Source organism: Dendrobates tinctorius, unplaced genomic scaffold (genome assembly GCF_039654945.1).
Source record: "Dendrobates tinctorius isolate UK_male_01 unplaced genomic scaffold, ASM3965494v1 ptg000108l, whole genome shotgun sequence".
Taxonomy (NCBI): Eukaryota; Metazoa; Chordata; class Amphibia; order Anura; family Dendrobatidae; genus Dendrobates; species Dendrobates tinctorius.
This window is the reverse complement of record NW_027361776.1, coordinates 3,393,768-3,418,889: the sequence shown is the minus strand read 5'-3', so window position 1 is coordinate 3,418,889 and position 25,122 is coordinate 3,393,768.

Below are 25,122 nucleotides of genomic sequence, written 5' to 3'. Positions count from 1 at the left end.
AAAAATGCCCATGTTTTTTTCAAACCTTTATTAAAAAAGTTTTTTTAACTTTAAAAACAGTTTACAAACAAAAAAATATTTTAAATAAAAGTTAAATTATTGTTTACACTGGTTGTCTGTCATTTCTTTCTGCGGCGAAATATGTTTAAAAAAAAGGTTAAATAAAGGGTATTTAAAAGGTAAAAAGGTATTCAAAACCAGGTATATAACTGTGGGTAAATTTTAGCTTTTTGCCACAGTTGTGTTCCTGGTTGTGTTTGAAGCAAAGTATTTCACCTAAAAAGTTGTGTTTATTGTTGGTAATTTCATAACAATGTACACAACTTTTGTTAAAAGGTGAAATACTTTGCATAAAACACAACCAGGTACACACCTGTGGCCTAAAGCTAAAAATAGTAAGACCATGACAAGATAGCCAACTTTGGTTGGCAAAGGTATATACTGTTGGTACAGAAGGTACACAAGTTTGGTTAGGGCACAAATCTTTCACACTCTGTCATCCTGCCAGTGTACTCTGCCTTGAGGTGACAAAGTATAGTGCAAAATTGTCCCTCATTACTGAAACCGTCACAGAACTTCTAGTGGTAATGTCATGGTAATCTTGCAAGGTGGTTTCTTCAGAGGTGTCCTCAATGGAAATGGGTTCCTTGCAGATAACAAAATTGTGGAGTACCACGCAAGCTTTGATCACCTCGTCAACAGTTTCTGTCTTGAGGTTGATCGCAGTCAATAGGACCCGCCATTTGGCTGTCAGAATACCAAAGGTACATTCAACCATTCTTCTTGCTCTTGTGAGGCGGTAATTAAAAATGCGTTTTGGTCTTGTCAATCCTCTGCTAGAGTATGGTTTCAAAAGGTGTTCTGACAGCTGGAAGGCTTCATCCCCTACACAGACAAATGGCATAGGTGGACCAGATGTTTGCGGCAGCGGTCTAGGGGGTGGGAACTGGAAGGTGTTTCCATACAGTTTGCGCCCCATGGCAGACAGTTTGAAAACTTGAGAGTCATTGGAGCGGCCATAGGCCCCAATATTCACAGCAATAAATTTGTATTCCGCATCAGCGATGGCCATGAGGACAATTGAAAAATATTTCTTGTAATTGAAATATTCCGATCCCGATCCGGCTGGCTTTACAATGCGGATATGTTTCCCGTCCACAGCGCCCAAGCAGTTGGGAAACTGACATATCTGTTGAAACTTGTCAGCAATTTCAATCCACCTCTCTGTTGTGGGCTCTGGTAAAAACTCTTCAGCTAAGGAGTCCCACAGTGCACGGCATGTGTACTTCACTATTCCTGATATGGTGGAAATCCCGAGTCTGTACTGGAAATGCAGTGACGAAAGGGATTCTCCAGTTGCAAGAAATCTGTGGGGAATTAAAAAACAATCAATTAGTTTAAAATCACAGCATTACATACCAAAACTCAGCTATAACACTTGGAGATACAAACTACCACCAACAAGATTGCAGTGAAAGTGTGCTCTGATGCGAGCATATCCAATAAATGTGGCTTACCTTAAAGTCACCATCAGACGCTCTGCGGGTGAAACAGAGAAGCGGCAATAGGTGTCTGCTTTTCTTATGAGGTGTGCAATGCGCTCCACCAAGTAATCAAAATTCTCCATTTTCATCCGAACATATCCAAAAAATTTATCCGGGTTTCGTCGAAGGTCCATGCAGAGTGTAGAATAGACCCCACGCGTCATTCTCTTGGCTGTGATGGGGTGGATGCACAAACGTCGTCTACGATGCCTGATGCGCTGCTGTCTCGCTCTCTCCTTCTCCAGAACAATCACCCTCAAACGATTCGCCTCCGCTATAAAATCCGCCAAATTCTTCAAAATATTTCCAATGACAACATCCATCTTCGCCAGTAACTTGCTCTTCTCTCCAACCTGCACTTTCTCCTCTACAATCTGTCAAAGAAGGGCTGTAGGAACACTCTATATATAGTTTTCAAGTAGCCAATCCCGTTCGGAAGGCCACAAGGGTCAATTTTAAAAACCGGATCCGGCGTAATCCGTCGAAAAACGGATAGAAAAACGGATGAACCGGATGAGACGGATCCGGTTTTGTCTGTCAAGAAAAAGACGGATCCGGCAGAAAACCGGATCCGTCACATCCGGTTTTACTAAACATTTGCCGGATCCGGCATTCCGGCACGACGCCGGATCGCGCCTGACGCCGAAAACCTGATGTGTGAAAGTAGCCTAAGACTCATTTCGGTGCGCGGGCCCTTTAACGATCACTTTGGCGCGTCGGCCCTTTAAGAGCTAGTTTGGCTCACTGGGCTTCTTCTAAATCAACTTTGGTGGACATCCTATCTCAGGGGCATGTGTCATGTGATGAAGCTAGATTTGCATTTGTGCTGTGGGTTTCGCTTTAAGAGCTGATATTATGTGGCAGAAGCTCTGTCCTTGGGGCATCATGTGACGTTCGTAGGCGTTGGCATAGTAACTGGATGTGCCTGCGCATATCAATGAGCTTTACTGCCATTTCAATCGCCTCAGGGCACGTTTTGCCATTTCCCATTGAAAAGCATTGGAGACAGTGCATTCCATTGACGGGAAAAAAAATTTCAAATGCAAATTGCGCAAAAACTACAAATCCGATCGACACGAAAAATACTTAGCACACCTCTCGTGGACGCTGGCTTCAAAACGACACCTCAATGGAGTCTGTGCGTGTAGCGGTTCGGGCCACATTAATTGCGGAAATCAACTGAATAACTTGTGATTGGCGCATTATAATTGTAATACTAGACGTGTATTTCCTGAAGGAAGTACAGATAGTGGTTTGAAATGCTGCCCGAGCTGCCCCTTTAAGAGAGACTTGCCTGCTGCACCTGCAAGACTTTCAACTCAGGATCCGTTTTAACTGTGGGTGCCTCTCAGGGGCCACTTTGGCCTCAGGGTTCGATTTTGTGGGTGGGGCCCTCAGGGCCCGATTTTGTGGGTGGGGCACCTCAGGGTCCGATTTGGTGGGTGGGGCCCCTCAGGGTCCGATTTAGTGGCCGGGGCCCCTCAAGGTCTGATTTGGTGGTTGGGGCCCCTCAGGGTCCAATCTTGTGGCCGGGGCCCCTCAGGGTCCGATTTTGTGGGTGGGGCACCTCAGGGTCTGATTTTGTGGCCGGGGCCCCTCAGGGTCTGATATTGTGGGTGGGGCCCCTCAGGGTTCGATTTTGTGGCCGGGGCCCATCAGGGTCCGATTTGGTGGGTGGGGCCCCTCAGGGTCCGATTTGGTGGGCGGGGCCCCTCAGGGTCCGATTTGGTGAGCGGGGCCCCTCAGGGTCCGATTTGGTGAGCGGGGCCCCTCAGGGTCTGATTTGGTGGGCTGGATCTATCAGAGTTCGATTTGGTGGGCGGGGCCCCTCAGGGTCCAATTTGGTGGGCGGGGCCCCTCAGGGTCCGATTTGGTGGACGGGGCCACTATGGGTCTGATTTGGTGGGCAGGGCCACTTTGGGTCCGATTTGGTGGACGGGGCCCTTCAGGGTCCAATTTGGTGGGCGGGGACACTGAGTCTGATTTTGTGGGTTGGGCCCCTCAGGGTCCGATTTTGTGGCCGAGGCCCCTCAGGGTCCGATTTTGTGTCTGGGGCCCCTCAGGGTCCGATTCTGTGGCCTGTGCCTCTCAGGGTCCGATTTTGTGGTTGGGGCCCCTCAGGGTCCGATTTTGTGGCCGGGATCCCTCAGGGTCCGATTTTGTGGCCGGGGCCCCTGAGGTTCCAATTTTGTGGGTGGGGCCCCTCAGGGTCCGATTTTGTGGATGGGGCCCCTCAGGGTCCGATTTTGTGGGTGGGGCCCCTCAGGGTCCAATTTGGTGGGTGGGGCCACTCTGGGTCCGATTTTATGGGTGGGGACCCTCAGGGTCCGATTTTGTGGGTGGGGCCCCTCATGGTCTGATTTTGTGGGTGGGGCCCCTCAGGGTATGATTTTGTGTCCGGGGCCCCTCAGGGTCCGATTTTATGGCCGGGGCCCCTCAGGGTCTGATTTTATGGCCGGGGCCCCTCAGGGTCTGATTTTGCGGGTGGGGCAAGTTAGCAGCGTTCGGATTACAATATAGTGGTTTTTTCAAACCACTATAATAAGTTAGCAGCGTTCGGATTACAATATAGTGGTTTTTTCAAACCACTATAACTAGATGTGTATTTCCTGAAGGAAGTACAGATAGTGGTTTGAAATGGGGCCCGGGCTCCCCCTTTAAGAGAGACTTGCCTGCTGCCCCTGCAAGACTTTCAACTCTGGATCCACTTTAACTGTGGGGGCCACTCGGGGGCCGATTTGGTGGGCGGGGCCAGAGAGAGAGAAAGAACAGGGGAAGAGTCTTGAGGAGATCATTTGCATATTCCCAGTGCCTTCTGGGATAAGTGAAGAGTCTCAGCGAGCTCAACGATCACTGGGTTTTGGCCGTTGCAGCTGAAAAGAGGAAATCGGAAAACCAGGGGAAGAGTCTTGAGGAGATCATTTGCATATTCCCAGTGCCTTCTGGGATAAGTGAAGAGTCTCCGCGAGCTCAACGATCACTGGGTTTTGGCCGTTGCAGCTGAAAAGAGGAAATCGGAAAACCAGGGGAAGAGTCTTGAGGAGATCATTTGCATATTCCCAGTGCCTTCTGGGATAAGTGAAGAGTCTCCGCGAGCTCAACGATCACTGGGTTTTGGCCATTGCAGCTGAAAAGAGGAAATCGGAAAACCAGGGGAAGAGTCTTGAGGAGATCATTTGCATATTCCCAGTGCCTTCTGGGATAAGTGAAGAGTCTCCGCGAGCTCAACGATGACTGGGTTTTGGCCGTTGCAGCTGAAAAGCGGAAATCGGAAAACCAGGGGAAGAGTCTTGAGGAGATCATTTGCATATTCCCAGTGCCTTCTGGGATAAGAAATCTCAAGATGGAAGAGGCCAGGAGCCATTTGGTGAGCTGCATTTCTTGCTACATGTTCACAGACTTACCAGTGGAAAAGCCAAACTTCACATGCCACAAATGCAAGCTTGTGTCCCTGTTGGAGGAAAAGTTGCAAAATCTCGAAGAGAGGTTAGCTACGTTGAAGATCATTAAGGAAGGTGAAGAGTTCTTGGACAGAACAGAATTATCTCTTCATGTTACAGAAAGAGAAGAAATTCGAAGTGCACCTGAAGAAACAGAGGAATGGAGACATGTGACCCAGAGAAGCAGGAGGATCAGGAGGCAGTCAGCACCCATACTGCTCAGAAACCAATACCAGGCTCTCACGCAGGAAAACAATGAAGAAATACATCAGGATAAGACTTTGCCAACAAGCAGCAACCTTGTACGCCTTCAGAGTCCTCCTGGATGGAGAAAGAAAAATGTTGTGAAGAAGAAACGGAGAGTGGTGGTCATGGGGGATTCCCTGTTGAGAGGAACTGAGGCCGCTATCTGCAGACCGGATATAACTTCAAGAGAAATGTGTTGTCTTCCAGGTGCAAAAATTAAAGATGTGTCTGACAGGATATCAGGACTCTTCAGACCTACAGATGACTACCCATTCCTGCTACTACATGTGGGGACAAATGACACTGCAAGAAACGACCTGGAAACCATCTGCAGAGACTTTGAAGACTTAGGCAAGAAAGTGAAAGAACTGGGAGCGCAGGTGGTCTTCTCTTCCATCCTCCCAGTGGATGGCCATGGAACAAGGAGGTGGAATAAGATTCTGCAGGTGAACAACTGGCTACGTCGATGGTGCCGTCAGCAACGATTTGGATTTCTGGATCACGGAGTGAACTACTTATACGATGGACTACTTGCTAGAGATGGGGTGCACCTTACGAAGACTGGTAAGCATGTATTTGGAAGTCGCCTTGCTACACTTGTAAGGAGAGCTTTAAACTAGAACAACATGGGAAGGGAAGCAAAAGACCAGAAAAAGCCATACACCTGACAAATGCTATTGAGAACTCTGCTATTAGAAGTGGAAAGGAAGAACAAAGACGAAAGAATCTAATTAATAAAAATATTGGAGAAAGAGAAACCAATCACAAACTAAAATGTTTCTATACTAATGCACAAAGCATGGGCCACAAACAAGGAGAATTGGAACTACTAACACAGGAAAAGAAATATGATGTCATTGGAATCACTGAAACTTGGTGGGACAATACACATGATTGGAATACAAGACTAGAAGGATACAATTTATTTGCAAGAAACAGACTTGATAAACGAGGAGGGGGTGTCGCATTGTATGTTAGAAACGCGTATATCTGCACAGAGATTGAAGCTTCAGAGACTGGGAGTTCTGTGGAAACTGTTTGGGTAAGAATACAAGGACAGAACAATGGAAAGGACACCATTGTAGGCATTTACTACAGGCCGCCTGTGCAAGCTGAAGCTATGGATGAACTCTTTATGCATCAAATGGCCAAGTTCTCCAAAAAATATGACATAGTTGTCATGGGAGATTTCAACTATCCAGACATTTGTTGGGAATCTCTCAGGCAAAACTAACAGGTCAAGGAAATTCTTATCCTCTCTTGCTGACAACTTTATCTTCCAAAAGGTAAGGGAGAAAACAAGGGGAACTGCTACCTTGGATCTAATCCTTATAAACAGGGAGGAAATGGTTGAGGAGGTAAAAGTGGCTGGGACCCTAGGAGGTAGCGACCATGCTATTTTAGAATTTTGGATAACTAGAGGCGGAAGACCTGTGAAGACTCAGACATCAAGGTTAGATTTCAGAAAGGCAGATTTTAAGGGATTCAGAAAGATAATTGGAGGGATCCAATGGCTGGATATCCTTAAAGACAAAAATGTCCAGGAAGGATGGGAAATCTTGAAAAATGAAATTCTCAAAGCACAGTTGTTAACAATTCCGAAAAGAGGGAAGAATAGGAAGCAGTTAAGGAAACCAGGATGGATGAACACAGAACTTAAGCACATGCTAAAAAGGAAGAAAAAAATGTTTATAAAATGGAAAGAGGGAGGCATATCTAAAGAAGAATATAATGCTGTCTGCAGAACCTGCAGGGCACAAATCAGATTAGCTAAAGCTGAAAATGAATTGAGACTTGCAAGAGATGTCAAAAGCAATAATAAAGGATTTTGGGGATATGTCAAAAGTAAAAGAAAAGTCAAAGATGCTATAGGATTTTTACAGGATGAAAATGATGAAATGGTAAGACAGGATGTTGAGAAGGCTGAACTTTTAAATTCCTATTTTGCATCTGTTTTCTCTCAGAAAGGAAATGTAACATCAACTGTTATTCACTGTCCTATTAAGGGAATAGAAGAATCCAGGATATCTATAAACAGAAAGATAGTGAGGAAACACTTAGCTAGCCTAAATGAATTCAAGTCTCCAGGTCCAGATGAATTACACCCCAGAGTACTGAAGGAGATAGCAGAAGAAATTTTTGAACCCCTCTCTATAATCTTTGAAAATTCTTGGAGAACAGGAGAAGTGCCAGAAGACTGGAGAAGAGCAAATGTTGTTCCTATCTTCAAAAAGGGGAAGAAGGTGGACCCAGGTAACTATAGGCCGGTGAGTCTGACTTCTATACCAGGAAAGATCTTTGAACAAATTATTAAACAACATGTATGTCAATACCTGGATAAGAATGAAGTGATTAAACAGAGTCAGCATGGGTTTGTAACTAATAAGTCATGTCAGACTAACTTAATTTCCTTCTATGACGGTATCACTGATTGGGTAGATCAAGGAAATGCTGTAGATATAGTATATCTTGACTTCAGCAAAGCATTTGACAAAGTCTCTCATACAATCCTTATTGAAAAAATGATTAAGTATGGAATGGACAAGGCAACTGTTAGGTGGATTCATAACTGGCTTAGTGATCGGACCCAAAGAGTGGTCGTAAATGGCTGCACATCCAGTTGGAAGAATGTCTCAAGTGGGGTACCACAGGGCTCTGTCCTGGGCCCTGTATTGTTCAACATCTTTATCAACGATTTAGATGAAGGAATTGCGGGTAAACTGATTAAATTTGCTGATGACACAAAGCTAGGAGGGATAGCTAATACTAGAGAAGAGAGAGAGAGGATTCAAAAAGATTTAAATAAACTGGAGAAGTGGGCAGCAACTAACAGAATGGTTTTTAACAGGGAGAAATGCAAAGTACTACATCTGGGCAATAAAAATGGAAAAAGCATATATAGAATGGGAGGAATAGGGCTAAGTGACAGCACATGTGAAAAAGACTTGGGTATACTAATAGATCACAGACTGAATATGAGTCAACAGTGTGATGCAGCAGCAAAAAAGGCAAATGCAATTCTAGGATGTATTAACAGAAGCATACAGTCTAGATCACGTGAAGTCATTATTTCCCTCTACTCCTCTTTGGTCAGACCTCATCTGGAATATTGTGTCCAGTTTTGGGCACCACATTTTAAAAAAGACATCAACAAACTGGAGCAAGTTCAGAAAAGAGCGACCAGAATGGTGACCGGTCTGCAAACCCTGTCTTATGAGGAAAGGTTGCAGGATTTGGGAATGTTTAGTTTGCAAAAGAGAAGACTGAGAGGAGACTTAATAGCTGTCTACAAATATCTAAAGGGCTGTCACATTGTAGAAGGATCAACTTTATTCTCATTTGCACAAGGAAAGACTAGAAGCAATGGGATGAAACTGAATGGGAGGAGACACAGATTAGATATTAGAAAAAACTTTTTGACAGTTAGAGTGATCAATGAGTGGAACAGGCTGCCACGAGAAGTGGTGAGTTCTCCTTCAATGGAAGTCTTCAAACAGAGGCTGGACAGACATCTGACTGGGATGATTTAGCGAATCCTGCTTTGAGCAGGGGGTTGGACCAGATGGCCCAGGAGGTCCCTTCCAACTCTACGATTCTATGATTCTATGATTCTATGATTAACAGAGACAGAAAGAAAGAATGAGAACAGAGAGAAAAAAAAGATTTGAGAGAAAGAAACAGAGAAAGAAAAATTCTATAAAGATACTATAGCAGCCCAGCTCCCATTGTAGTGCCCACCTGAGCCTCCTGGTGCAGGACATATCATGATCCGCTCACATGGCCGGCATCCCCGATTCCAAGGCGATCCCGCTGTCCGCTCTGTCAGAGGGAAACACGGTGATGGACCTGAAGCATTCCCTGAAGTGCCTCCATGGTTCCGTCACAATCTCCTACTGAAATTACCTAATTTCTGGCCAGCTTCCAGCACGTCACTTCCGGTAGAACGTTACGTGCAAGTTTTAAATTGCTCCTTGGGGCTCCGCTGTGTACTCCTGTGTCCCTCGGGGAAAGTAAGCTCCCAGCTGGGGCAATCTCTCTCTCAAAATCAGGACTGTCTCGCTGGATCCAGGACGGTTGGGACTCGGGAGGTATAAATGCTCCCCACCATACACCTCGTACACCCCCGGCTCTGCTCCGCTCCATAAACACACGGCTCCGCTCCGTACACCTTGTACACACAGGGCTCTGTTCCGTACATCTTGTACACACACGGCTTCACTCTGTACACCTCGTACACACACGGCTCTGCTCCCTACACCTCGTACACACACGGCTCCGCTCCCTACACCTCGTACACACACGGCTCCGCTCCCTACACCTCGTACACACACGGCTCCGCTCCCTACACCTCGTACACACACGGCTCCGCTCCCTACACCTCGTACACACACGGCTCCGCTCCCTACACCTCGTACACACACGGCTCCGCTCCCTACACCTCGTACACACACGGCTCCGCTCCCTACACCTCGTACACACACGGCTCCGCTCCCTACACCTCGTACACACACGGCTCCGCTCCCTACACCTCGTACACACACGGCTCCGCTCCCTACACCTCGTACACACACGGCTCCGCTCCCTACACCTCGTACACACACGGCTCCGCTCCCTACACCTCGTACACACACGGCTCCGCTCCCTACACCTCGTACACACACGGCTCCGCTCCCTACACCTCGTACACACACGGCTCTGCTCCCTACACCTCGTACACACACGGCTCTGCTTCGTACACCTCGTACACACACGGCTCTGCTCCGTACACCTCGTACATGCGGCTCCGCTCCGTACACCTCGTACACACACGGCTCCGCTCCGTACACCTCGTACACACGCGGCTCTGCTACATCCACGTTGTAAACCCCTCCTGACCCCACACAAGTACACACACGGCTCTGCTCCCTACACATCGTACACACACGGCTCCGCTCCCTACACCTCGTACACACACGGCTCCGCTCCCTACACCTCGTACACACACGGCTCCGCTCCGTACACCTCGTACACACACGGCTCTGCTCCGTACATCTCGTACACACACGGCTCTGCTCCGTACACCTCGTACACACACGGCTCCGCTCCCTACACCTCGTACACACACGGCTCCGCTCCCTACACCTCGTACACACACGGCTCTGCTCCGTACATCTCGTACACACACGGCTCTGCTCCGTACACCTCGTACACACACGGCTCTGCTCCGTACACCTCGTACACACACGGCTCTGCTCCGTACACCTCGTACATGCGGCTCCGCTCCGTACACCTCGTACACACACGGCTCTGCTCCGTACACCTCGTACACACGCGGCTCTGCTACATCCACGTTGTAAACCCCTCCTGACCCCACACAAGTACACACACGGCTCTGCTACATGCACCTTGTAAACCCCTCCTGACCCCACACAAGTACACACATGGCTCTGCTACAGCCACCTTGTAAACCCCTCCTGAGCCCACTGTCCCACACATAAATGTTACCTCATCCATCCAGACTAGCACCATAATGACAAGCGACCAGCACAGCAGAGTCCTGCAGCCACCCTGATCATGTGAACCCTGACTCCTCCCCTCCTGTGACCTCATCACAGGTCCTGTGTCAACACCGCACACAAGATTACAGCCGAAGGAAGCGATCATCATTGCTGGCAGTAAAGGCCCTTTTACATTTAGCGATGCACCAGCGATCCGACGAGCGATCCGACGCGGTCAGGATCGCTGGTGCATCGCTAAATGATCGCTAGTGAGCTTTCATACAGAAAGATCTCACTGCGATGCAGCAGCGACGCAGCGCACGATACTTACCATTCACACACAGCGATCCTGCGTCCTCCCGCCCGCGTCCAGCGTCGCTCGTCGTCACAGCAGGAAGTCTCAGCAGGAAGCGCCCGACGAGAAATGGAGCCGGACATTCTCGCGCGATCAGCGATGGACAGCGGGGGAGCCGGTCGCTGGTAAGTATCACACATAGCGATATCGCTAGCAATATCGCTATAACGTCACAAAATCGGTGACGTTTTAGCGATATTGCTAGCGATATTGCTTAGTGTAAAACCCCCTTAAGGCTGTGTGCACACGATGCAGATTTCCAGCGGATCCGCAGCGGATTTTACCGCACAGAAACGCTGCATATCCACATTGTGAAGTACAGTAGCCTTAAAATCAATCGAAAAAAAAAACGCTGTGCAGACGCTGCAGATTTTTCTGCGCGGTTTTCCTGCGGTACAAAATCTGCAGCGTGTTACTTCTTTTGTGCGGTTTTCCATCTCCCCTGTCTACAAATCCGCAAGGGGAAAACCGCAGTGGAAAACCACACAAAAACCGCAGGAAAAATGGAAGATATCAGCAGGAAAAATGCAGGTCATTTGACCTGCGGATTTCTTCCATTCTGAGCGGAAAAATCCGCAAGGCTAAAAAGTTGTCTGCACTCAGCCTAAGGGGCTGAATCACTGCGTGGGTCCATCGCGGAGGGCACAGGATGGGGTCAGTACATGGGGGCGTGGCGGCTGGCGGGTATCCCAGACAGCGAGAGTGGGTCCTCACATCTCGCCAGGGCACCGGAAATTGCCCGGGTGCGCCAGGTGCTGACGCCGGCCCTGGCCTACGCATATCAATGAGCTTAACTGCCACCTCACGACTGCCCCATGTTTTCCCTATGGCAACATTTTCCTGTTAAAATGCATTGAGACAATACATTCCAATGACAGGAAAATGCTTTTTCAAATGCAAATTGCGCAAAAATTACAAATCCGATAGACACGAAAAATACTTAGCACACCACTCATGGACGCTGGCTTCGAATCGACACCTCAATGGAGTCTGTGTGTGTAGCGGTTCGGGCCGCATTAATTGCGGAAATCAACTGAATAGTAATAATAATACTAGATGTGTATTTCCTGAAGGAAGTACAGATAGTGGTTTGAAATGGTGCCCGGTCTGCCCCTTTAAGAGAGACTTGCCTGCTGCCCCTGCAAGACTTTCAACTCAGGATTCGTTTTAACTGTGGGTGCCTCTCAGGGGCCACTTTGGCCTCAGGGTCTGATTTGGTGGCCTGGGCTCCTCAGGACTTGAAATGGTGGATGGGATCCCTCAGGGTCAGATTTTGTAGCCGGGGCCTCTCGCTCCAATTTTGTGGGTGGGGACCATTAGGGTCCAATTTTGTGGGCGGAGCCCCTCTGGGTCCAATTTGGTGGGCAGGGCTCCTCAGGGTCCGGTTTGGTGGGCAGGGCCCCTCAGGGTCCAATTTGGTGGACAGGGCCCCTCAGGGTCCGATTTTGTGGGTTGTGGCCCCTCAGGGTCTGATTTTGTGGCCGCGGCCCCTCAGGGTCCGATTTGGTGGACAGGGCCCCTCAGGGTCCAATTTTGTGACTGGGGCCCATCCGGGTCCGATTTTGTGGCCGCGGCCCCTCAGGGTCTGATTTTGTGGGCGGAGCCCCTCTGGGTCCAATTTGGTGGGCGGGACCACTCTGGGTCCAATTTGGTGGGCGGGGCCTCAGGGTCCGATTTGGTGGGCGGGGCCCCACAGGGTCCGATTTGGTGGGCGGGGCCACTCTGTGTAAGATTTGGAGGCTGGGGTCGCTCAGCCTCCAATTTGGAGGCCGAGGTCAAAGAGCCTCCGATTTGGAGGCCGGGGTCGATGAGCCTCCGATTTGGAGTCCGGGGTCGATGAGCCTCCGTTTGGAGGCCGGGGTGGCTCAGCCTCCGATTTGGAGGCCGGGGTGGCTCAGCCTCCGATTTGGAGGCCGGAGGGGATCAGCCTCCGATTTGGAGGCCGGGGTGGATCAGCCTCCGATTTGGAGGCCGGGGTGGATCAGCCTCCGATTTGGAGGCCGGGGTGGATCAGCCTCCGATTTGGAGGCCGGGGTGGATCAGCCTCCGATTTGGAGGCCGGGGTGGATCAGCCTCCGATTTGGAGGCCGGGGTGGATCAGCCTCCGATTTGGAGGCCGGGGAGGATCAGCCTCCGATTTGGAGGCCGGGGTGGATCAGCCTCCGATTTGGAGGCCGGGGTGGATCAGCCTCCGATTTGGAGGCCGGGGTGGATCAGCCTCCGATTTGGAGGCCGGGGTGGATCAGCCTCCGATTTGGAGGCCGGGGTGGATCAGCCTGCGATTTGGAGGCCGGGGTCGATCAGCCTCCGATTTGGAGGCCGGGGTCGATCAGCCTCCGATTTGGAGGCCGGGGTCGATCAGCCTCCGATTTGGAGGCCGGGGTGGCTCAGTCTCCGATTTGGAGGCCGGGGTGGCTCAGCCTCCGATTTGGAGGCCGGGGTGGCTCAGCCTCCGATTTGGAGGCCGGGGTGGCTCAGCCTCCGATTTGGAGGCCGGGGTGGCTCAGCCTCCGATTTGGAGGCCGGGGTGGATCAGCCTCCGATTTGGAGGCCGGGGTCGATCAGCCTCCGATTTGGAGGCCGGGGTGGCTCAGCCTACGATTTGGAGGCCGGGGTGGCTCAGCCTCCGATTTGGAGGCCGGGGTGGCTCAGCCTCCGATTTGGAGGCCGGGGTGGATCAGCCTCCGATTTGGAGGCCGGGGTGGATCAGCCTCCGATTTGGAGGCCGGGGTGGATCAGCCTCCGATTTGGAGGCCGGGGTGGATCAGCCTCCGATTTGGAGGCCGGGGTGGATCAGCCTCCGATTTGGAGGCCGGGGTGGATCAGCCTCCGATTTGGAGGCCGGGGTGGATCAGCCTCCGATTTGGAGGCCGGGGTGGATCAGCCTCCGATTTGGAGGCCGGGGTGGATCAGCCTCCGATTTGGAGGCCGGGGTGGCTCAGCCTCCGATTTGGAGGCCGGAGGGGATCAGCCTCCGATTTGGAGGCCGGGGTGGATCAGCCTCCGATTTGGAGGCCGGGGTGGATCAGCCTCCGATTTGGAGGCCGGGGTGGATCAGCCTCCGATTTGGAGGCCGGGGTGGATCAGCCTCCGATTTGGAGGCCGGGGTGGATCAGCCTCCGATTTGGAGGCCGGGGTGGATCAGCCTCCGATTTGGAGGCCGGGGTGGATCAGCCTCCGATTTGGAGGCCGGGGTGGATCAGCCTCCGATTTGGAGGCCGGGGTGGATCAGCCTCCGATTTGGAGGCCGGGGTCGATCAGGCTCCGATTTGGAGGCCGGGGTCGATCAGCCTCCGATTTGGAGGCCGGGGTGGATCAGCCTCCGATTTGGAGGCCGGGGTGGATCAGCCTGCGATTTGGAGGCCGGGGTGGATCAGCCTCCGATTTGGAGGCCGGGGTCGATCAGCCTCCGATTTGGAGGCCGGGGTGGCTCAGCCTCCGATTTGGAGGCCGGGGTGGCTCAGCCTCCGATTTGGAGGCCGGGGTGGCTCAGCCTCCGATTTGGAGGCCGGGGTGGCTCAGCCTCCGATTTGGAGGCCGGGGTGGATCAGCCTCCGATTTGGAGGCCGGGGTCGATGAGCCTCCGATTTGGAGGCCGGGGTGGCTCAGCCTCCGATTTGGAGGCCGGGGTGGCTCAGCCTCCGATTTGGAGGCCGGGGTGGCTCAGCCTCCGATTTGGAGGCCGGGGTGGATCAGCCTCCGATTTGGAGGCCGGGGTGGATCAGCCTCCGATTTGGAGGCCGGGGTGGATCAGCCTCCGATTTGGAGGCCGGGGTGGATCAGCCTCCGATTTGGAGGCCGGGGTGGCTCAGCCTCCGATTTGGAGGCCGGAGGGGATCAGCCTCCGATTTGGAGGCCGGGGTGGATCAGCCTCCGATTTGGAGGCCGGGGTGGATCAGCCTCCGATTTGGAGGCCGGGGTGGATCAGCCTCCGATTTGGAGGCCGGGGTGGATCAGCCTCCGATTTGGAGGCCGGGGTGGATCAGCCTCCGATTTGGAGGCCGGGGTGGATCAGCCTCCGATTTGGAGGTCGGGGTGGATCAGCCTCCGATTTGGAGGCCGGGGAGGATCAGCCTCCGATTTGGAGGCCGGGGTGGATCAGCCTCCGATTTGGAGGCCGGGGTCGATCAGCCTCCGATTTGGAGGCCGGGGTGGATCAGCCTCCGATTTGGAGGCCGGGGTGGATCAGCCTCCGATTTGGAGGCCGGGGTGGATCAGCCTGCGATTTGGAGGCCGGGGTCGATCAGCCTCCGATTTGGAGGCCGGGGTCGATCAGCCTCCGATTTGGAGGCCGGGGTGGCTCAGCCTCCGATTTGGAGGCCGGGGTGGCTCAGCCTCCGATTTGGAGGCCGGGGTGGATCAGCCTCCGATTTGGAGGCCGGGGTGGATCAGCCTCCGATTTGGAGGCCGGGGTCGATGAGCCTCCGATTTGGAGGCCGGGGTGGCTCAGCCTCCGATTTGGAGGCCGGGGTGGCTCAGCCTCCGATTTGGAGGCCGGGGTGGATCAGCCTCCGATTTGGAGGCCGGGGTGGATCAGCCTCCGATTTGGAGGCCGGGGTGGATCAGCCTCCGATTTGGAGGCCGGGGTGGATCAGCCTCCGATTTGGAGGCCGGGGTGGATCAGCCTCCGATTTGGAGGCCGGGGTGGATCAGCCTCCGATTTGGAGGCCGGGGTGGATCAGCCTCCGATTTGGAGGCCGGGGTGGATCAGCCTCCGATTTGGAGGCCGGGGTGGATCAGCCTCCGATTTGGAGGCCGGGGTCGATCAGCCTCCGATTTGGAGGCCGGGGTCGATCAGCCTCCGATTTGGAGGCCGGGGTCGATCAGCCTCCGATTTGGAGGCCGGGGTCGATCAGCCTCCGATTTGGAGGCCGGGGTGGCTCAGTCTCCGATTTGGTGTGTCGGCCCTTTAAGACTCATTTGGGTGCGCTGGCCCTTTAACAATCACTTTGGCGCGTTGGCCCTTTAAGAGCTAGTTTGGCTGACTGGGCTTCTTTTAAATCCACTTTGGCGCACACATTCTCTCTCAGGGGCATGTGTCATGTGATGAAGCTAGATTTGCATTTGTACTGTGGGTTTTGCTTTAAGTGCTGATATTATGTGTCAGAGGCTCTGTGCTGGGGTTCAAGTGAAGTTCGTAGGCGTTGGCATAGTAACTGGGTCTGCCTGCGCATATCAATGAGCTCAACTGTCATTTCAATCGCCTCAGGGCACGTTTTGCCATTTCCTATTGAAAAGCATTGGAGACAGTGCATTCCAATGACGGGAAAAAAAATTTTCAAATGCAAACTGCGCAAAAACTACAAATCCGATCGACACGAAAAATACTTAGCACACCTCTCATGGACGCTGGCTTCGAAACGACACCTCAACGGAGTCTGTGCGTGTAGCGGTTCGGGCCGCATTAATTGCGGAAATCAACTTAATAAGAAGAAGAAGAAGAAGAATAAGTTAGCAGCGTTCGGATTACAATATAGTGGTTTTTTCAAACCACTATAATAATAATAAGAAGAAGAATAAGTTAGCAGCGGTCGGATTACAATATAGTGGTTTTTTCAAACCACTATAATAAGTTAGCAGCGGTCGGATTACAACATTAATACTAGATGTGTATTTCCTGAAGGAAGTACAGATAGTGGTTTGAAATGGTGCCCAGGCTGCCCCTTTAAGAGAGACTTGCCTGCTGCCCCTGCAAGACTTTCAACTATGGATCCGTTTTAACTGTGGGTGCCTCTCAGGGGCCACTTTGGCCTCAGGGTCTGATTAGTTGGGTGGGGCCCCTCAGGATCCTATTCGGTGGCCTGAGTTCCTCAGGGCTTGAATTGGTGGCCGGGATCCCTCAGGGTCCGATTTTGTGGGTGGGGCCCCTCAGGGTCAGATTTTGTGGGTGGGGCCCCTCAGGGTTCGATCTTGTGGCCAGAGCCCCTCAGGGTCAGATTTGGTGGGCAGGGCCCTTCAGAGTCCAATTGGGTGGGTAGGGCCACTCTGGGTCCGATTTGGTGAGCGTGGCCCCTCAGGGTCCAATTTGGTGGGCGGAGCCCCTCAGGGTCCGATTTGGTGGGCGGTGCCCCTTAGGGTCCGATTTGGTGGGGAAGCCTCTTGGTCTGATATGGTGGGCGGGGCCCCTTAGGGTCCGATTTGGTGGGCGGGGACGCACTTTGGCGCACATTCTCTCTCAGGGGCATGCGTCATGTGATGAAGCTAGATTTGCATTTGTGCTGTGGGTTTCGCTTTAAGAGCTGATATTATGTGGCAGAAGCTCTGTCCTTGGGGCGTCATGTGACGTTCGTAGGCGGTGGCATAGTAACTGGGTGTGCCTGCGCATATCAATGAGCTTTACTGCCATTTCAATCTCCTCAGGGCATGTTTTAAGTTTCCCATTCAAATGCATTGAGACAGTGCATTCCAATGATGGGAAAAAAAATTTCAAACGCAAATTACGCAAAAACTACAAATCAGATCGACACGAAAAATACTTAGCACACCACTCGTGGACGCTGGCTTCGAAACAACGCCTTAACGGAGTCTGTGCGTGTAGCGCTTTGGGCCGCATTAATTGCAGAAATCAACTGAATAACTTGTGATTGGCGCATTATAATTGTAATACTAGATGTGTATTTCCTGAAGGACGTACAGATAGTGGTTTGAAATGGTGCCCGGGCTGCCCCTTTAAGAGAGACTTGCCTGCTGCCCCTGCAAGACTTTCAACTCAGGATCCGTTTTAACTGTATGTGCCTCTCAGGGGCCACTTTGGCCTCAGGGTCTGATTTGGTGGGTGGGGCCCCTCACGATCTGATTCCTTGGCCTGGGCTCCTCAGGGCTTGAATTGTTGGCCGGGACCCCTCAGGCTCCTATTTTGTGGGTGTGGCCCCTCAGGGTCCAATTTTGTGGCCGGAGCTCCTCAGGGTCCGATTTTGTGGTTGGGGCCCCTCAGGTTCCGATTTTGTGGGTGGGGCCACTCTGGGTCTGATTTGGTGGGCGGGGCCCCTCAGGGTCCGATTTTGTGGGTGTGGCCCCTCAGGGTCTGATTTTGTGGGTGTGGCCCCTCTGGGTCCGATTTTGTGGGTGGGCCCCTCGGGGTCCGATTTTGTGAGTGGGGCCTCTCAGGGTCCGATTTTGTGGCCGGGGCCCCTCAGGGTCTGATTTTGTGGCCGGATCCCCTCAGGGTCCGATTTTGTGGGTGGGGCCCCTCAGGGTCCGATTTTGTGGCCGGGGCCCCTCAGGGTCCAAATTTGTGGTTGGGGCCCCTCAGGGTCCAAATTTGTGGGTGGGGCCACTCTAGGTCTGATTTGGTGGGCGGGGCCCCTCAGGGTCTGATTTTCTGGCTGGGGCCCCTCAGAGTCCGATTTTGTGGGTTGGGCCCCTCGGGGTCCGATTTTGTGGTTTGGACCCCTCAGGGTCCGATTTTGTGGTTGGGGCCCCTCAGGGTCTGATTTTGTGGCCGGGGCCCCGCAGGGTCCGATTTTGTGACTGGAGCCCATCAGGGTCCGATTTTGTGGCCGAGGCCCCTTAGGGTCTGATTTTGTTGGGGCCCCTCAGGGTCTGATTTTGTGGCCAGGGCCCCTCAGGGTCCGATTTTGTGGGTGGGGCCCCTTAGGGTCTGATTTTGTGGGTGGAGTCCCTCTGGGTCCAATTTTGTGGGCGGGACCACTCTGGGTCCGTTTTGGTGGGCGGGACCACTCTGGGTCCAATTTGGTGGGTGGGGCCACTCTGGGGCCGATTTGGTGGGCAAGGCCACTCGGGGGCCGATTTGGTGGGAGGGGCTACTCGGGGGTCGATTTGGTGGGAGGGGCCACTCGGAGGCCGATTTGGTGGGCAGGGCCACTCGGGGGTCTATTTGGTGGGCGGGGCCACTCGGAGGCCGATTTGGTGGGCAGGGCCACTCGGGGCCGATTTGGTGGGCAGGGCCACTTGGGGGCCGATTTGGGTGGGCGGGGCCACTCTGGGGCCGATTTGGTGGGCGGGGCCACTCGGGGGCCGATTTGGTGGGAGGGGCCGATTTCTTGAGCGGTGCCACTCTGAGTCTGATTTAGTGGGCGAGGCCCCTCAGGGTCCGATTTGGAGGGCGGGGCCACACTGGATCCGCTTTGGTGGTCGGGGCCACTCTTAGTCTGATTTGGTGGACGGGGCCACTCTGGGTCCAATTTGGAGGCCAGGGTGGCTCAGCCTCCGATTTGTAGGCCAGGGTCGATCAGCCTCCGATTTGGAGGCCAGGGTCGATCAGCCTCCAATTTGGAGGTCGGGGTGGCTAAGCCTCCGATTTGGAGCCTGGGGTCACTCAGTTTTCGATTTGGTGCGCTGGCCCTTTAAGAATCACTTTGGCGCATCGGCCATTTTATAGACAGGGTGGCTCACTGAGCTTCTAAATCCACTTTGGCGCACATTCTCTCTCAGGGGCATGATTCATATGATGAGGCTAGATTTGCATTTGTGCTGTGGGTTTCGCTTTAAGAGCTGACATTATGTGCCAGAAGCTCTGTCCTGGGGGCATCATGTGACGTTCCTAGGCGTTGGCATAGTAAATGGGTGTGCCTGTGCATATCAATGAGTTTACTGCCATTTGAATTGCCTCAGGGCACGTTTTAAGTTGCCCATTGAAAAGCATTGAGACATGCATTCCAATGATGGGAAAAAAAATTTTCAAACGCAAATTGCGCAAAAACTACAAATCCGATCGACACGAAAAATAGTTAGCACACCTCTCGTGGACGCTGGCTTCGAAACAACACCTCAACGGAGTCTGTGCGTGTAGCGGTTCGGGCCGCATTAATTGCGGAAATCAACTGAATAAAAAGAAAAAGTTAGCAGCGTTCGGATTACAACATTAATACTAGATGTGTATTTCCTGAAGGAAGTACAGATAGTGGTTTGAAATGGTGCCCGGGCTGCCCCTTTAAGAGAGACTTGCCTGCTGCCCCTGCAAGACTTTCAACTCAGGATACGATTTAACTGTGGGTGCCTCTCAGGGGCCACTTTGGCCTCATGGTCTGATTTTGTGGGTGGGGCCCCTCAGGGCCTGATTTTGTGGGTGGGGCCCCTCAGGGTCCGATTTTGTGGTTGGGTCCCCTCAGGGTCCGATTTTGTGGTTGGGTCCCCTCAGGGTCCGATTTTGTGGCCGGGGCCCCTCTGGGTCCGATTTTGTGGCAGGGGTCCCTCTGGGTCCGATTTTGTGGGTGGGGCCCCTCTGGGTCCAATTTGGTGGGCGGGACCACTCTGGGTCCAATTTGGTGGGCGGGGCCTCTCAGGGTCCGATTTTGTGACTGGGGCCCATCAGGGTCCGATTTTGTGGCCGCGGCCCCTCAGGGTCTGATTTTGTGGCAGGGGCCCCTCTGGGTCTGATTTTGTGGGCGGAGCCCCTCTGGGTCCAATTTGGTGGGCGGGACCACTCTGGGTCCAATTTGGTGGGCGGGACCACTCTGGGTCCGATTTGGTGGGCGGGGCCTCTCAGGGTCCGATTTGGTGGGCGGGGCCCCACAGGGTCCGATTTGGTGGGCGGGGCCACTCTGGGTAAGATTTGGAGGCTGGGGTCGCTCAGCCTCCAATTTGGAGGCCGGGGTTGTTGAGCTTCCGATTTGGAGGCCGAGGTCAAAGAGCCTCTGATTTGGAGGCCGGGGTCGATGAACTTCCGATTTGGAGGCCGGGGTCGATGAGCCTCCGATTTGGAGGCCGGGGTGGCTCAGCCTCCGATTTGGAGGCCGGGGTGGCTCAGCCTCCGATTTGGAGGCCGGGGTGGATCAGCCTCCGATTTGGAAGCCGGGGTGGATCAGCCTCCGATTTGGAGGCCGGGGTCGCTCAGCCTCCGATTTGGAGGCCGGGGTGGCTCAGCCTCCGATTTGGAGGCCGGGGTGGCTCAGCCTCCGATTTGGAGGCCGGGGTGGCTCAGCCTCCGATTTGGAGGCCGGGGTGGATCAGCCTCCGATTTGGAGGCCGGGGTCGATCAGCCTCCGATTTGGAGGCCAGGGTGGCTCAGCCTCCTATTTGGAGGCCGGGGTGGCTCAGCCTCCGATTTGGAGGCCGGGGTCGATCAGCCTTCTATTTGGAGGCCAGGGTCGATCAGCCTCCGATTTGGAGGCCGGGGTCAATCAGCCTCCGATTTGGAGGCCGGGGTCAATCAGCCTCCGATTTGGAGGCCGGGGTCAATCAGCCTCCGATTTGGAGGCCGGGGTCGATCAGCCTCCGATTTGGAGGCCGGGGTCGATCAGCCTCCGATTTGGAGGCCGGGGTCGATCAGCCTCCGATTTGGAGGCCGGGGTGGCTCAGCCTCCTATTTGGAGGCCGGGGTGGCTCAGCCTCCTATTTGGAGGCCGGGGTGGCTCAGCCTCCGATTTGGAGGCCGGGGTGGCTCAGCCTCCGATTTGGAGGCCGGGGTGGTTCAGCCTCCGATTTGGAGGCCTGGGTCGATCAGCCTCCGATTTGGAGGCCGGGGTGGATCAGCCTCCGATTTGGAGGCCGGGGTGGATCAGCCTCCGATTTGGAGGCCGGGGTGGATCAGCCTCCGATTTGGAGGCCGGGGTGGATCAGCCTCCGATTTGGAGGCCGGGGTGGATCAGCCTCCGATTTGGAGGCCGGGGTGGATCAGCCTCCGATTTGGAGGCCGGGGTGGCTCAGCCTCTGATTTGGAGGCCTGGGTCGATCAGCCTCCAATTTGGAGGCCGGGGTGGATCAGGCTCTGATTTGGAGGCCGGGGTGGATCAGCCTCTGATTTGGAGGCCGGGGTGGCTCATTGTCCGATTTGGAGGCCGGGGTGGCTCAGCCTCCGATTTGGAGGCCGGGGTGGCTCAGTCTCCAATTTGGTGTGTCGGCCCTTTAAGACTCATTTGGGTGCACTGGCCCTTTAACAATCACTTTGGCGCGTTGGCCCTTTAAGAGCTAGTTTGGCTCACTGGGCTTCTTTTAAATCCACTTTGGCGCACACATTCTCTCTCAGGGGCATGTGTCATGTGATGAAGCTAGATTTGCATTTGTGCTGTGGGTTTCGCTTTAAGAGCTGATATTATGTGGCAGAGGCTCTGTGCTGGGGTTCAAGTGAAGTTCGTAGGCGTTGGCATAGTAACTGGGTCTGCCTGCGCATATCAATGAGCTCAACTGTCATTTCAATCGCCTCAGGGCACGTTTTGCCATTTCCTATTGAAAAGCATTGGAGACAGTGCATTCCAATGACGGGAAAAAAAAATTTCAAACGCAAATTGCGCAAAAACTACAAATCCGATCGACACGAAAAATACTTAGCACACCTCTCATGGACGCTGGCTTCGAAACAACACCTCAACGGAGTCTGTGCGTGTAGCGGTTCAGGCCGCATTAATTGCGGAAATCAACTTAATAATAATAAGAAGAAGAAGAATAAGTTAGCAGCGTTCGGATTACAATATAGTGGTTTTTTCAAACCACTATAACTAGATGTGTATTTCCTGAAGGACGTACAGATAGTGGTTTGAAATGGTGCCCGGGCTGCCCCTTTAAGAGAGACTTGCCTGCTGCCCCTCCAAGACTTTCAACTCAGGATCCGTTTTAAGTGTGGGTGCCTCTCAGGGGCCACTTTGGCCTCAGGGTCTGATATGGTGGGTGGGGCCACTCAGGATCCGATTCGGTGGCCTGGGCTCCTCAGGGTTTGAATTGGTGGCCGGGATCCCTCAGGGTACAATTTTGTGGGTGGGGCCCCTGAGGGTCCGATTTTGTGGGTGGGGCCCCTCACGGTCCGATTTTGTGGTTGGGGCCCCTCAGGGTCCGATTTGGTGGGCGGGGCCCCTCAGGGTCCGATTTGGCGAACAGGGACCCTCAGGGTCCGATTTGGTGGGAGGAGCCCTTCAGGGTCTGATTTGGGGGGGTGGGGCCCCTCAGGGTCCGATTTGGTGGGCTGTGCCACTCTGGGTCTGTTTTGGTGGGCGGGGCCACTCTGGGGCCGATTTTTTGAGCGGGGCCATGCTGGGTCCGATTTGGAGGCCAGGGTGGCTCAGCCTCTGATTTGGAGGCCGGGGTCACTCAGCTTTCGATTTGGCGCGTCGGCCCTTTAAGACTTATTTCGGTGCGCCGGCCCTTTAAGAATAATTTGGGCGCGTCGGCCCTTTAAGAGCCAGTTTGGCTCACTGGGCTTCTAAATCCACTTTGGCGCACATTCTCTTTCGGGCATGTGTCATTTGATGAAGCTAGATTTGCATTTGTGCTATGGGTTTCGCTTTAAGAGCTAAAATTATCTGGCAGAAACTCTGTCCTGGAGAGGTCATGTAAAGTTCGCAGGCATTAGCATAGTAACTAGGTGTGCCTGCGCATATCAATGAGCTTAACTGCCACCTCACGACTGCCCCATGTTTTTACTCTGGGAAAAATTTCCCATTGAAATCTATTCCAATGACAGGAAACTGTTTTTTCAAATGCAAATTGCGCAAAAACTACAAACCCGATCGACATGAAAATTACTTAGCACACCACTCGTGGACGCTGGCTTCGAAACGACGCCTCAACGGAGTCTGTGCATGTAGTGGTTCGGGCCGCATTAATTGCAGAAATCAACTGAATAATAATATTAATACTAGATGTGTATTTCCTGAAGGAAGTACAGATAGTGGTTTGAAATGGTGCCCAGGCTGCCCCTTTAAGAGAGACTTGCCTGATGCCCCTGCAAGACTTTCAACTCAGGATCCGTTTTAACTGTGGGTGCCCCTCAGGGGCCACTTTGGCCCCAGGGTCCGATTTTGTGGGTGGGGCCCCTCAAGGCCAGATTTTGTGGGTGGGGCCACTCAGGGTCCGATTTTGTGGCCGGGGCCCCTCAGGGTCCGATTTGGTGGGTGGGGCCCCTCAGGGTCCGATTTGGTGGCCGGGGCCCCTCAGGGTCCGATTTGGTGGGTGGGGCCCCTCAGGGTCCGATTTTGTGGCCGGGGCCCCTCAGGGCCCGATTTGGTGGGTGGGGCCCCTCAGGGTCCGATTTTGTGGCCGGGGCCCCTCAGGGCCCGATTTGGTGGGTGGGGCCCCTCAGGGTCCGATTTTGTGGCCGGGGCCCCTCAGGGTCCGATTTTGTGGCCGGAACACCTCAGAGTCTGATTTTGTGGGTGGGCCCCTCAGGGTCCAATTTTGTGGCCAGGGCCCCTCAGGGTCTGATTTTGTGGCCGTGGCCCCTCAGGGTCTGATTTGGTGGCCGTGGCCCCTCAGGGTCTGATTTGGTGGGTGGGGCCTCTTAGGGTCCGATTTTGTGGCCGGGGCCCCTCAGGGTCTGATTTTGTGGCCGTGGCTCCTCAGGGCCTGATTTGGTGGGTGGGGCCTCTTAGGATCCGATGTGGTGGGCGAGGCCCCTCAGGGTCCGATTTTGTGGCCGGAGCCCCTCAGGGTCCAATTTTGTGGTCGGGGCCCCTCAGTGTCCGATTTTGTGGCCAGAACCACTCAAGGTCCGATTTGGTGGGTGGGGCCCCTCAGGGTCCGATTTGGTGGGTGGAGCTCCTCAGGGTCTGATTTGGTGGGAGGGGCCACTCTTAGTCCGATTTAGTGGGTGGGGCCCCTCAGGGTCCGATTTTGTGACTGGGGCCCCTCTGGGTTCAATTTTGTGGCTGGGTCTCTCAGGGTCCGATTTTGAGGGTGGGGACCCCAGGGTCCGATTTTGTGGTTGGGGCCCCTCAGGGTCCGATTTTGTGGTTGGGGCCCCTCAGGGTCCGGTTTTGTGGTTGGGGGCCCTCAGGGTCCGATTTTGTGGCCGGGGCCCTTGAGGGTCTGATTTTGTGGTTGGGGCCCCTCAGGGTCTGATTTTGTGGCCGGCACCCCTCTGGGTTCAATTTTGTGGCCGGGGTCTCTCAGGGTCCAATTTTGTGGTTGGAGCCCCTCAGGGTCCGATTTTGAGGCCGGGGCCCCTCAGGGTCCGGTTTGGTGGGCGGGGCCCTTCAGGGTCCGATTTTGTGGACGGGGCCCCTCAGAGTCTGATTTTGTGGGCGAGGCCCCTCAGGGTCCGATTTCGTGGGCGGGGTCCCTCAGGGTCGGATTTCGTGGGCGGGGCCCCTCATCGTTCGATTTTGTGGCTGGGGCCCCTCAGGGTCCGATTTTGTGGGTGGAGCCCCTGTAGGTCCGATTTTGTGGGT